Source organism: Vipera ursinii (genome assembly GCF_947247035.1).
Source record: "Vipera ursinii genome assembly, chromosome: 3".
Lineage (NCBI taxonomy): Eukaryota > Metazoa > Chordata > Lepidosauria > Squamata > Viperidae > Vipera > Vipera ursinii.
The window spans coordinates 47273550-47282933 of record NC_139516.1 but is presented as its reverse complement, the minus strand read 5'-3'; positions in this window follow the sequence as shown (position 1 = coordinate 47282933).

Here is a 9384-nt window from a genome sequence, read left to right as displayed (position 1 = left end):
CAGAAAATAAAACATCCTACTATTAAATACAGTACATTGTGTTGTTTAAGTGTTCACTTTATTTATTTATTTTGAGCAGTATATTATAAACTAATAAAAATTATAAATTAAAAAAAAATTAAAACACAAGAATCCATTCAGATGGAAAGACAGCCTGGCCTCTACAGTATTACCAATGTCTAAGCCTGTTTTTACTAACTTGTTGCCTTCAGAGTGTGTTGGGCTGCACCCCCTTATTCCCAGCATAGTAAAAAGTCATATATATTTAAAAGTCCATAGTTAGATAGCCCTGTGTTAGAAACAGTCAAAATGGCATAAAAGAAGGTGCATAGAAATGGTGGCTTTTCAAAATAGGCCTATTCAAGATGGGAGAGTGATTATGAATCAGAGTCTGCTATTTCATATTTGTTGGCTGTCCTCTACCACTTTTTCTCTTTAATAGCAGCATTAGGTGTGCTGTTAATGCCTGGCACCAAGTGGGTATTTTTTTTTGGTCAAGACGTTTGCTGCCTAGTCCCCCAAAGTTCTATGTGAAGTCCAAATTTTCCTCCCTAGCTAAGGGCATTCAGTATTTTCTTTCTGTTAAAAGTTCCTGCTTTAAGGATGAAACTGGCTTTCTTTTGTTAGTTTCTTGGAGTTGTGTGCACCATGGGATGGATTCTTTTCTCACAACTTTCTCACAGTGTTCCCTTTCTTTCTACCACTGAATGGTTTTTGCAAGAACAGGTTGAGGCCTAAGGTAATTATAAATTAAGAAGTCTTGGGGGCTTCTTGGGGCTTGCTCATATAACATGCATTTGCTGCTTACTGATGCCCTTTTGTGAAAAAAAGAAACCCTCAAAGGGGAAATTTTATAGTAGCCTCATTCAAAACCTCATATTGTGGAGAACTATAGAAAAGCAGCACTCAGCCAAATGTTATATACTACATTTTTATGGAGCTCCTATAAGACATATTTTATGGTACAATTAAAAGATTGGACTGGATCATGATTTCCTTTGTCATTCAAGTTCTCACTTTAATAAAAAGGTAAAGGTAAAGGTTCCCCCGCACATGCGTGCTAGTCGTTTCCGACTCTAGGGGCCGGTGCTCATCTCCGTTTCAAAGCCGAAGAGCCAGCGCTTGTCCGAGGACGTCTCCGTGGTCATGTGGCCGGCATGACTAGACGCCAAAGGCGCACGGAACGCTGTTACCTTCCCACCGGAGTGGTCCCTATTTTTCTACTTGCATTTTTACGTGCTTTCGAACTGCTAGGTTGGCAGAAGCTGGGACGAGTAACAGGTGCTCACTCTGTTACGCGGCACTCGGGATTCGACCCGCCAAACTGCCGACCTTCAGATCGACAAGCTCAGCGTCCTAACCCACTGAGCCACCGCGTCCCTTCTCACTTTAATACACCATAGCATTTGATATAAATTCTCCTTTATCGGGTCTCAACAGGCATTCAGCTGCTGGCACATGAGGAATTCTTCCCCAGTTCATGCATGATGGTTTCCTTGCAAAAAAATGGGGAAAGTGGTATCACGGGGACAACACCTGCCTTGCAAAGGGCCAGGCCAGAAACACACCTCGTCAACAACAGAAACAAAAAGACAATGAAAATTAACTGGGGTGTGCAGGATAGCAGAGATCTGGGAGCGGTGGTTGGTGACAGTGAATGTAACTGGGACTGGGCTGAAACAGCTGTGGCTTACTAGGGCAGCAAGAAGTCCCTTTGTGCTTCAACCACCTGGCCTGGGCTTTGCACCATGCTGCAGCTGAGAAGCTTCTTCCAACCCCAGAGCTGCAGAACACCAAGAAGTCCCCTTGTGCTCCTCTGGGCCCAACACCTTTGCATCATGCTACTGAGTGGGCTGGAGCAGCTGAGGATTGTAGGGGTGGCTGTGGCTTTGCGTTGCATTGCACAGTAACCCAGGGGTTCCTTGCAGTGAGGGATCTTTGGTGTTCTGTGAGTTGGGTTGTTGTTGATGATGTAACCTAGTTTCAGTAATGAAATGGCTGCAAGAAAACAACCAAGCTTGGAGAGCACCAAGGACCCCTGATTTCAACCCTGAGCTACAAATATTCTCCTTCATTGTTTCTTGAAACCCCAGAGCTGTGTACGCCAAGAAGCCCTTGAACCACAGCATATTCTTTCTCTGACCTCTCTGCATTCACACAAAATGCACACACTCACTTCACATGTTCTTTCCCGGATCTCCCAGAACTAGCACCATGGTGCAGCATCCTCAACTAGTGTGTAATCAATAACATTTCTGCTCACTCTTTCTGCAGGACACATCTGTTCTTCCCAACATTCACACCATGTTTCACAGCTGATTATTAATTCAATCCTCCTTCATATAGAGAACAAATTATTGACCCTGCCATTTGAAACATGACCTTCAGTTCTTGACCACAGCTCCTGCATGTAGCCAGAAAGGAATCAAATCACAAAGCCAAGAGATGAACTGACCCCTGTGCTGTTTGATAGATAGAATTTGGGTTCTTCTTGCAAAAACAGGAGTCATCTGATCTTAATTCTCTAGAATGATTTCAATTTACAGAGCTGTAGATCTACTTAGTATTCTGTGACCAGAGAGACAGAACTAGTTTAATTTAAAAGCTGTGTACCCAATGTATTCACAAGAACCTTTATTCTATATCCATTGTCCAGGGTATTATTACAATTTCCCAGTTATATCCTGCTCTTTTCCTTTTACCTTGGCAATGATAGAGAGCAGGATCACATAAACAGAGCCAATTATGCTACATCTAACCTTTCATCCTTTAAGACACATTGCTGTTATAACAACAATACTGCATATTGACCAGAACAATGAGGCAAGTAAATTAATTCATTTCAACTTATGTATGAGCATAAGGAAACAGGTTGGGATAATTTCTGTGGCAAAAAAATTTCACAAGATTTTTCAAACTTACCTTTTCTTCCACAAGAAAAGCATAGAATTTTTTTAAAAAGCATTATGAGCTAATTGACTCCAATTTAGGCAGAATAAAAAGCACCAAATCTGACCTAAAGCTCTGTTGAAAGAAAAATATTCAGCTCCAGTTCCAACCTGGGAGTAAAATGGAGGCTAAGACACTGGAAATAAAAATGGAGGCTGTTTGGAGAGAAGGTTTGTTTATTGAAGAGCAGAACAGCGACAGCATACAGTTCTAGGACAACTGACAAAATGGAGTTGGGAGTGGGTGTATTTGAGGCTGTTCCTGTTCCTGTGCAATGTACTTTGACCTGAGCTTGAGTAGGCCCTTTTGGTATTCTAATGATGGTGGGTTAATCCTATTATGTCCTAAAGGTCATGTTCCTGTCCTTGGAGTATTTGTTTTTCTAACTCCCTCAGCTCCGGCCTTCCTGCCCCAGTTTCCATGAATGAATTACCAAATCTGCATTTCTAAAAGCTGGTTTCTGTCTAAAATTTTTCTCCATTATTCCTTTGGGGAAATATAATATTCTGCCTTTTTTTTAATATCCCCCAAAATATTTCCTTCTCTAGGTGGGTGGGTGGGTGCTGACTTCCAACAGCACTATTTCAAAGGGAAAAAAAGTTCACACTCAATAATTTTGGCTAAAGCTGGCAGAGTTGATCAGGATGACACTTTCATGTAACAGAAATTTGGCAGCCTTGGCCAGAAGTACTTTTTTTTTAACTGAAGAAAAAAGTTTTTTCCAAAGAAGCAGCAGTGTATTTTCACATGAAAATACTTTTTTTAAAAAAAATTGGGAGCTGTCTTTGTTTTATATGTTCTTAAGTAATATTTGCCCTACAATAAATAAATAGCTTTTCTTGTTTGTGAGTTTGTTGTTTTTTAAATAATTTTATTGATTTGAAAAATAACAAGCAATACAAACTAAACTTGTATAATAGAATAATAAGAGAGAATTGAAAAGTGCAAGAGAAAAGAAAAAAAGAAAGAAAGAAAAAAAGAGAAAAGAAATTGTTAAAGAAGTGACTTCGGATCTTCATCACAAGTACAAACAAGCTTACTAATTTTTCACCTGCACAAGGTTACATGCTGGTACCTCTTCTTCCATAACCTATCCCTTATCCATACCCAAATCCATAAATCATGGTGTGAGCTCCCAGAATTGTATAGGAATACGTTTTTTAGATTAGCCTTGATAAAGCAAACCAACTTTCTACTCCTTCCTTTTGCTTCTAGCAATTGTGATCTTTAATTTATTTAGATATTGTCATAAGCTTGATCTCTCTTCAGTTTATCTTTTTCCCGTTTCATGGGCTTGATGGTAATATTTGGCTAACTCATCTAAGGCAATGACAGACTCTTACACACTTACCATAAGGCAATAACAGGTGCAGTTAGATATTTGCATTTGAAAGGGAGTTGTTGGGAATATGGTTTGTGTTGTCTGTAAAAGATAATACTTTATGACTAGAAAGTGCATGTACAAACAGACCACAAACCACTAATTGCTCTTTCTGACAAATCTCTGAATCAATGTACCATTCATATTCAAATGTTGATGTATATACTACAGAAATATGAATTACATGCTTTTTATATACAAACTAAATTCATGCTCCCTGCATGTTAATTATTCATGTTCATTCATGTTCAGTATGACTCCTCATGAGCCATACTGAAATGAGGAAATGTTAATCTATAACATGATTCTATAGTTCCTTCCTATTGCAAATGGAATACAACAAATTAAGAGCAAGACAATTTTTTTTAAAAAAATACAGAAAAAGAGATTGTCAAGGGGTAGCCTGAGACTCATGGAGAGTATGTTATTACCACTGGAGTCTACAAACATGAAGAGGTTGTTTTTAAGAGTAGCAGATTGAGATTTCACAAAGCTTTCAAAAAGATATGAAGGCAAGTCATGGATTGAAGAGTGAAAAAAACAAGTATAAGATGTCATTTCAAGTTGCTACAAGTACAATCCAATGTTGTTTAAAATGTCTACACCCAGTCTGAGCCCATCCATATACAGTTATATATAAAGGGGGATGTGTATAAAAGTCAGCATTGCTCTTTTTACCTGTATTTATGTTTTAAGGTAAGCATTGTTTAGATGAGAAGGGGGACACAACTCAACAGAAAAGAGAATCAATTAATTCTGCATAATTAAAGATCTTCCTTCCAAAAATTTAGCTGAGGGATAGGATGACTTGACAGAGGAATATTTTTGGATTAAATAATAAAAAGGCACCATATTGTATCCCCAAAAAAGTTCTGACAAATCCAAAATGTAATGTCTAATTTTCTCCAATTAAAAATTGTCCATTTTCTTCCATTCTTTTCAAACAATTGTCTTCCATGCTGAACTGACAAGTAAACAAATTCATTCTTTGTGGATGAAATTAGCATTTTCATGTTTCAATAGAGATAATTAAATCAAAGCCTCACAAAAGGTAATAGCTGGGCCAGTTATTCTGGTAATGGATTAGATTCCATTTTTCAGAAATCATCTACCATTTGTCACATGGGCCACATAGACATGAAATATGGTACCCAAACCTCCCCAGCATTATGGGGAAGAAACACAGTTTATGTAGCCTAGTTTACAGAAATTGGACTCCATCTGTGAATACGTTTTACTGCTGCTCCCCTTGTTTGAATTGAGATTATCTTGAGTGGCTCACAAAGCAGCACCCTGTTGACAGTTACTACAAGAAATATTAAGATCTGCCTAGTAGCTTTTATGATAGTTGGATTACCCTAAACTGCATCTATGGTATTTAAGCTATTTCTAAATTCTAGAGTCCTAGTCTTTAATTGAATTAATTTACACTGAACATTTTCTGGAAAGGTATATTGTCTAAGAGCTTTCATAGTCTGAGGTAATTTAGGAGACAAAAGCAAGAACTTGGCTTCCTGATAACTTACTCTGAATAGGATAAATTGTGTAATGATTAATTTATTATTAATCATTAAGTGTTTAATAATTTAAAGATTCATTCTTACCTTCACCTGGAATACGCATTGAATTTCAAAGGATCTAAAAATTTGGAGATAGGTGGGGGAATCTTAAGCCATGGCTTCCATATTTTCAAAATTGGATTCCTGAAATGATTTTTAAATTGTGCTGAGAAATGAATTGGAAAAGGATGGTGACTCTCAAGGCCAGGTACTCTCACTAATATCTCCACACAGACAGCTAAGGGAACAATGAGGCCTGCCACACTGTCAGTCCTCCCATTCACAACGAATTTTAAAATCCACTCGCAATGTCAATACATAGAGCCTTGGTGGAGCAGTGGGCTAATGCCTCCTTAAGTAACACCAGCTGCCTGCAATTAGTGCAGGTTCGCATCCCACCAGGCTCAAGGTTGACTCAGCCTTCCATCCTTCCGAGGTAGGTAAAATGAGGACCCAGATTGTTGGGGGCAATTAAGCTGACTTTGTAATAATGCCGCTTGGGGGTGTGTGTGAAAGCCCTAATAAGCAGGCATATACATAGAATGAAGGCTACTGCTAAGTTTGTAAGCCGCCCTGAGTCTTCGGAGAAGGGCGGGATATAAATGGAATTAAAATAAATAAAAAATAAATAAATAGTGGCTGTGACTAGGGGGGCTTTCGCCCAGGTTTGCCTGGTGCACCAGTTGCGGCCCTATCTAAGCCGGGATGACTTATGCACGGTCACTCACGCGCTCGTGACCTCTCGTCTGGACTACTGCAATGCTGTCTACATGGGGCTGCCCTTGAGGACCACCCGGAGGCTCCAACTGGTACAGAATGCAGCCGCGAGAGTTGTGTTGGGAGTCTCCCGATACTCCCATGTTACACCTCTGCTCCGTGAGCTGCATTGGTTGCCAGTTGTCTTCCGGGTGAGATTCAAGGTACTAGTAATGGTGTTTAAGGCCCTACATGGCAGGGGTCCGGAGTACCTTAGGGAACACCTGCTGCCGGCATCAACTTCCCTTCGCCCTGTACGTTCCCACAGAGAGGGCCTCCTCATGGTGCCACCGATCAGAGAATGTAGATTGGTGGCCCCCAGGGGGAGATCCTTCTCTGTGGGCGCCCCGGAGCTATGGAATCAGTTACCGGTTGAGCTCCGGATGGTGCCCGATCTTCGCTCCTTTCGTCGTGATCTAAAAACATTCTTATTCGAACAAGCCGGCCTGGCCTGATGGGGGATTGGTGGGGTTTTTTATTGTTGTTTTTTATTGTTGTTTTAATATTGTATTTACTGTTTTTAGTGGGCATATATTTAATCCTTTTTTTTAACTTTTGTAACTTTGTATTTTTTATTCTTGCCCTGTTCACCGCCCTGAGTCCTTCAGGAGAAGGGTGGTATATAAATATTATTAAATTAAAATTAAATTAAAATTAATGCAATCTATATGCTTGTAGAAAGGGAACATGAAAACCACTTCAGCTAGTTGCAGCTCAGAGTCAAGTAAATATTCTTGCTGTTATGAGATATACAGAAACCGGGGTGGGGCAGAGGGACGGACTATAGCCCTGGCAGGCCTTCCAATGGGAAAATAAATATTCCAAGCATATGATAGCCTCATTGAAATGCAGGTTTCAACCCTACCTGAAGCAAGAGAGAAAAAAATGCAAATAATTTTTCAGAGCATGATGAGAAAATGGAGCTTTTGTAAATTTGCTATATAAACTTTAAAAATTTCAAATTGATAACGATCATTGGAGATAAATGCCACCCAGGAGGTAGGGAACATCACCATATCATCCAGGACTTTAGATTTTCTTTTCTTTAGATTTATCATTTGATAACAATTTGCATTCCCAGAGTAGGAAACAGGATGCACAGCATTCACTCAGCTTCTTTTTTGAGTTATTTGGTTGTTGGGTCCAAGCTAAATGCAGTGCAAACTAATGGACTGATGCAAATATTTCACCATATGCAAATGTGGTGACTGAAACATGAAGCTTTGTTCTCTGGTTTCTTAAAGTTGAAATGGTCGAGACATTGCTTTTCTGGCCTTCAAAGCAATGCCTCTTAGAAAGCAAAAATTTGCCTCTAAATGGTCTTGACACGCACACAACATTTATTAAAACAGCAGTGGTTTTTGTTTTGGTTGCAACAAACCTATTCTTCGGAATCAAAGTGTATATTTAAATTGTCCAAGGTCAATATTCCTGCACAATATCTGTAATCCTTGCATTCATTTTTTCTTAATATGCTAGTGAACTGATCATTTCCTAACATTATTCACAAGCAGTGGAGGGAGAAGGGAAAGGGGATCAGGAAATCCCAAGGAATCCCCTTCCCATTGGAAGCGTGACTTGAATTGCACTTAACACAAGCTGCAGGCCACAAGTTGTAGAGGTATGTAGAGAGACAGCTGAAAATGCCTTCTATGTTCCCGGTTCATCTCTCACTCTGATGTTTCTTTTGCTAATCTCAGGATTCTTCCTTCCTTCTGACTTTGTTCCTGTTAAGAAGACCTAGCTAAGAGCTAGGCTTTGCTGATTCCCACCCCCTATATTTCCTGTAATCAACTTACTTTCTGCTGAAGTTTTAAAGACCTGCTTCAGTAGTTGCTCAGGTTAGAGTTCTGTTCTCTAAAAACAGGCATTGCCTAACATTCTGCTGAGTCAGGGTTAATAGGAACGGATGAGGGAGATGGTCCCACAATCCAGTCAACTGAAGGATGATTATTAGAGTGTAAAAAATCCCTGCATTAATTTAGATGTGTGCAAAATAAAAAGTGAGCAAGATTGCATTTGGAAGATGCTTCACAAGAACCCAATGAATTGTTAAGATCTTCTTTGATCACCTCTATTACCCACTCTTCAACGCTTCATGTGTTGCATTACAAAAACATCTGCTGTTCAAGTCTTGACAACCCATACTTCATTTTCAGTAGCTGTTAATGACTAAAATTTAAGAAGAGGAGAATTGCCTGAAACTTCATAATTGTCCACTAAGCCAGGTGTCCAATCTAGTAACACCAGGGCTTTTTTTCCTCATAGAATGCTCAGAACGGAGTTCCAGCACCTTTTTTGGATGGAACCTTGTAGGGTAGGCAAGGCGAGTTGTATGACACGTGTGAGTTCCGGCACCTTTTTCTTTTACAAAAAAGCACTGAGTAACACTATGAAGAAAAACGCTGTTGTGGGCTATAGTCACAGTGATGAAAGCCTTTCATATAAGAGCAGTAGCTTCACTAAATCAAAGCAAACTACTCTTCCAAATGTACTGAGAGATAGACAGACAGGTGCTAGAAGATGTTGGACTAGGATTAGGGACACACAGATTAAAGTCCAGCCTCAGCCATAGAAGTTCATTAGATGTCTTTGGACAATTCACCTTCTGTCTCAGCCTAAGCAAGCTTACAGAGATGTTGTACTTAGAGAACTGTACTGGTGTGATAAGGTACAAATTATAACATAGCTAGCCATTCTCAATCCTACTGTCAGTCAGTTAAATAAAACTAAACCTTC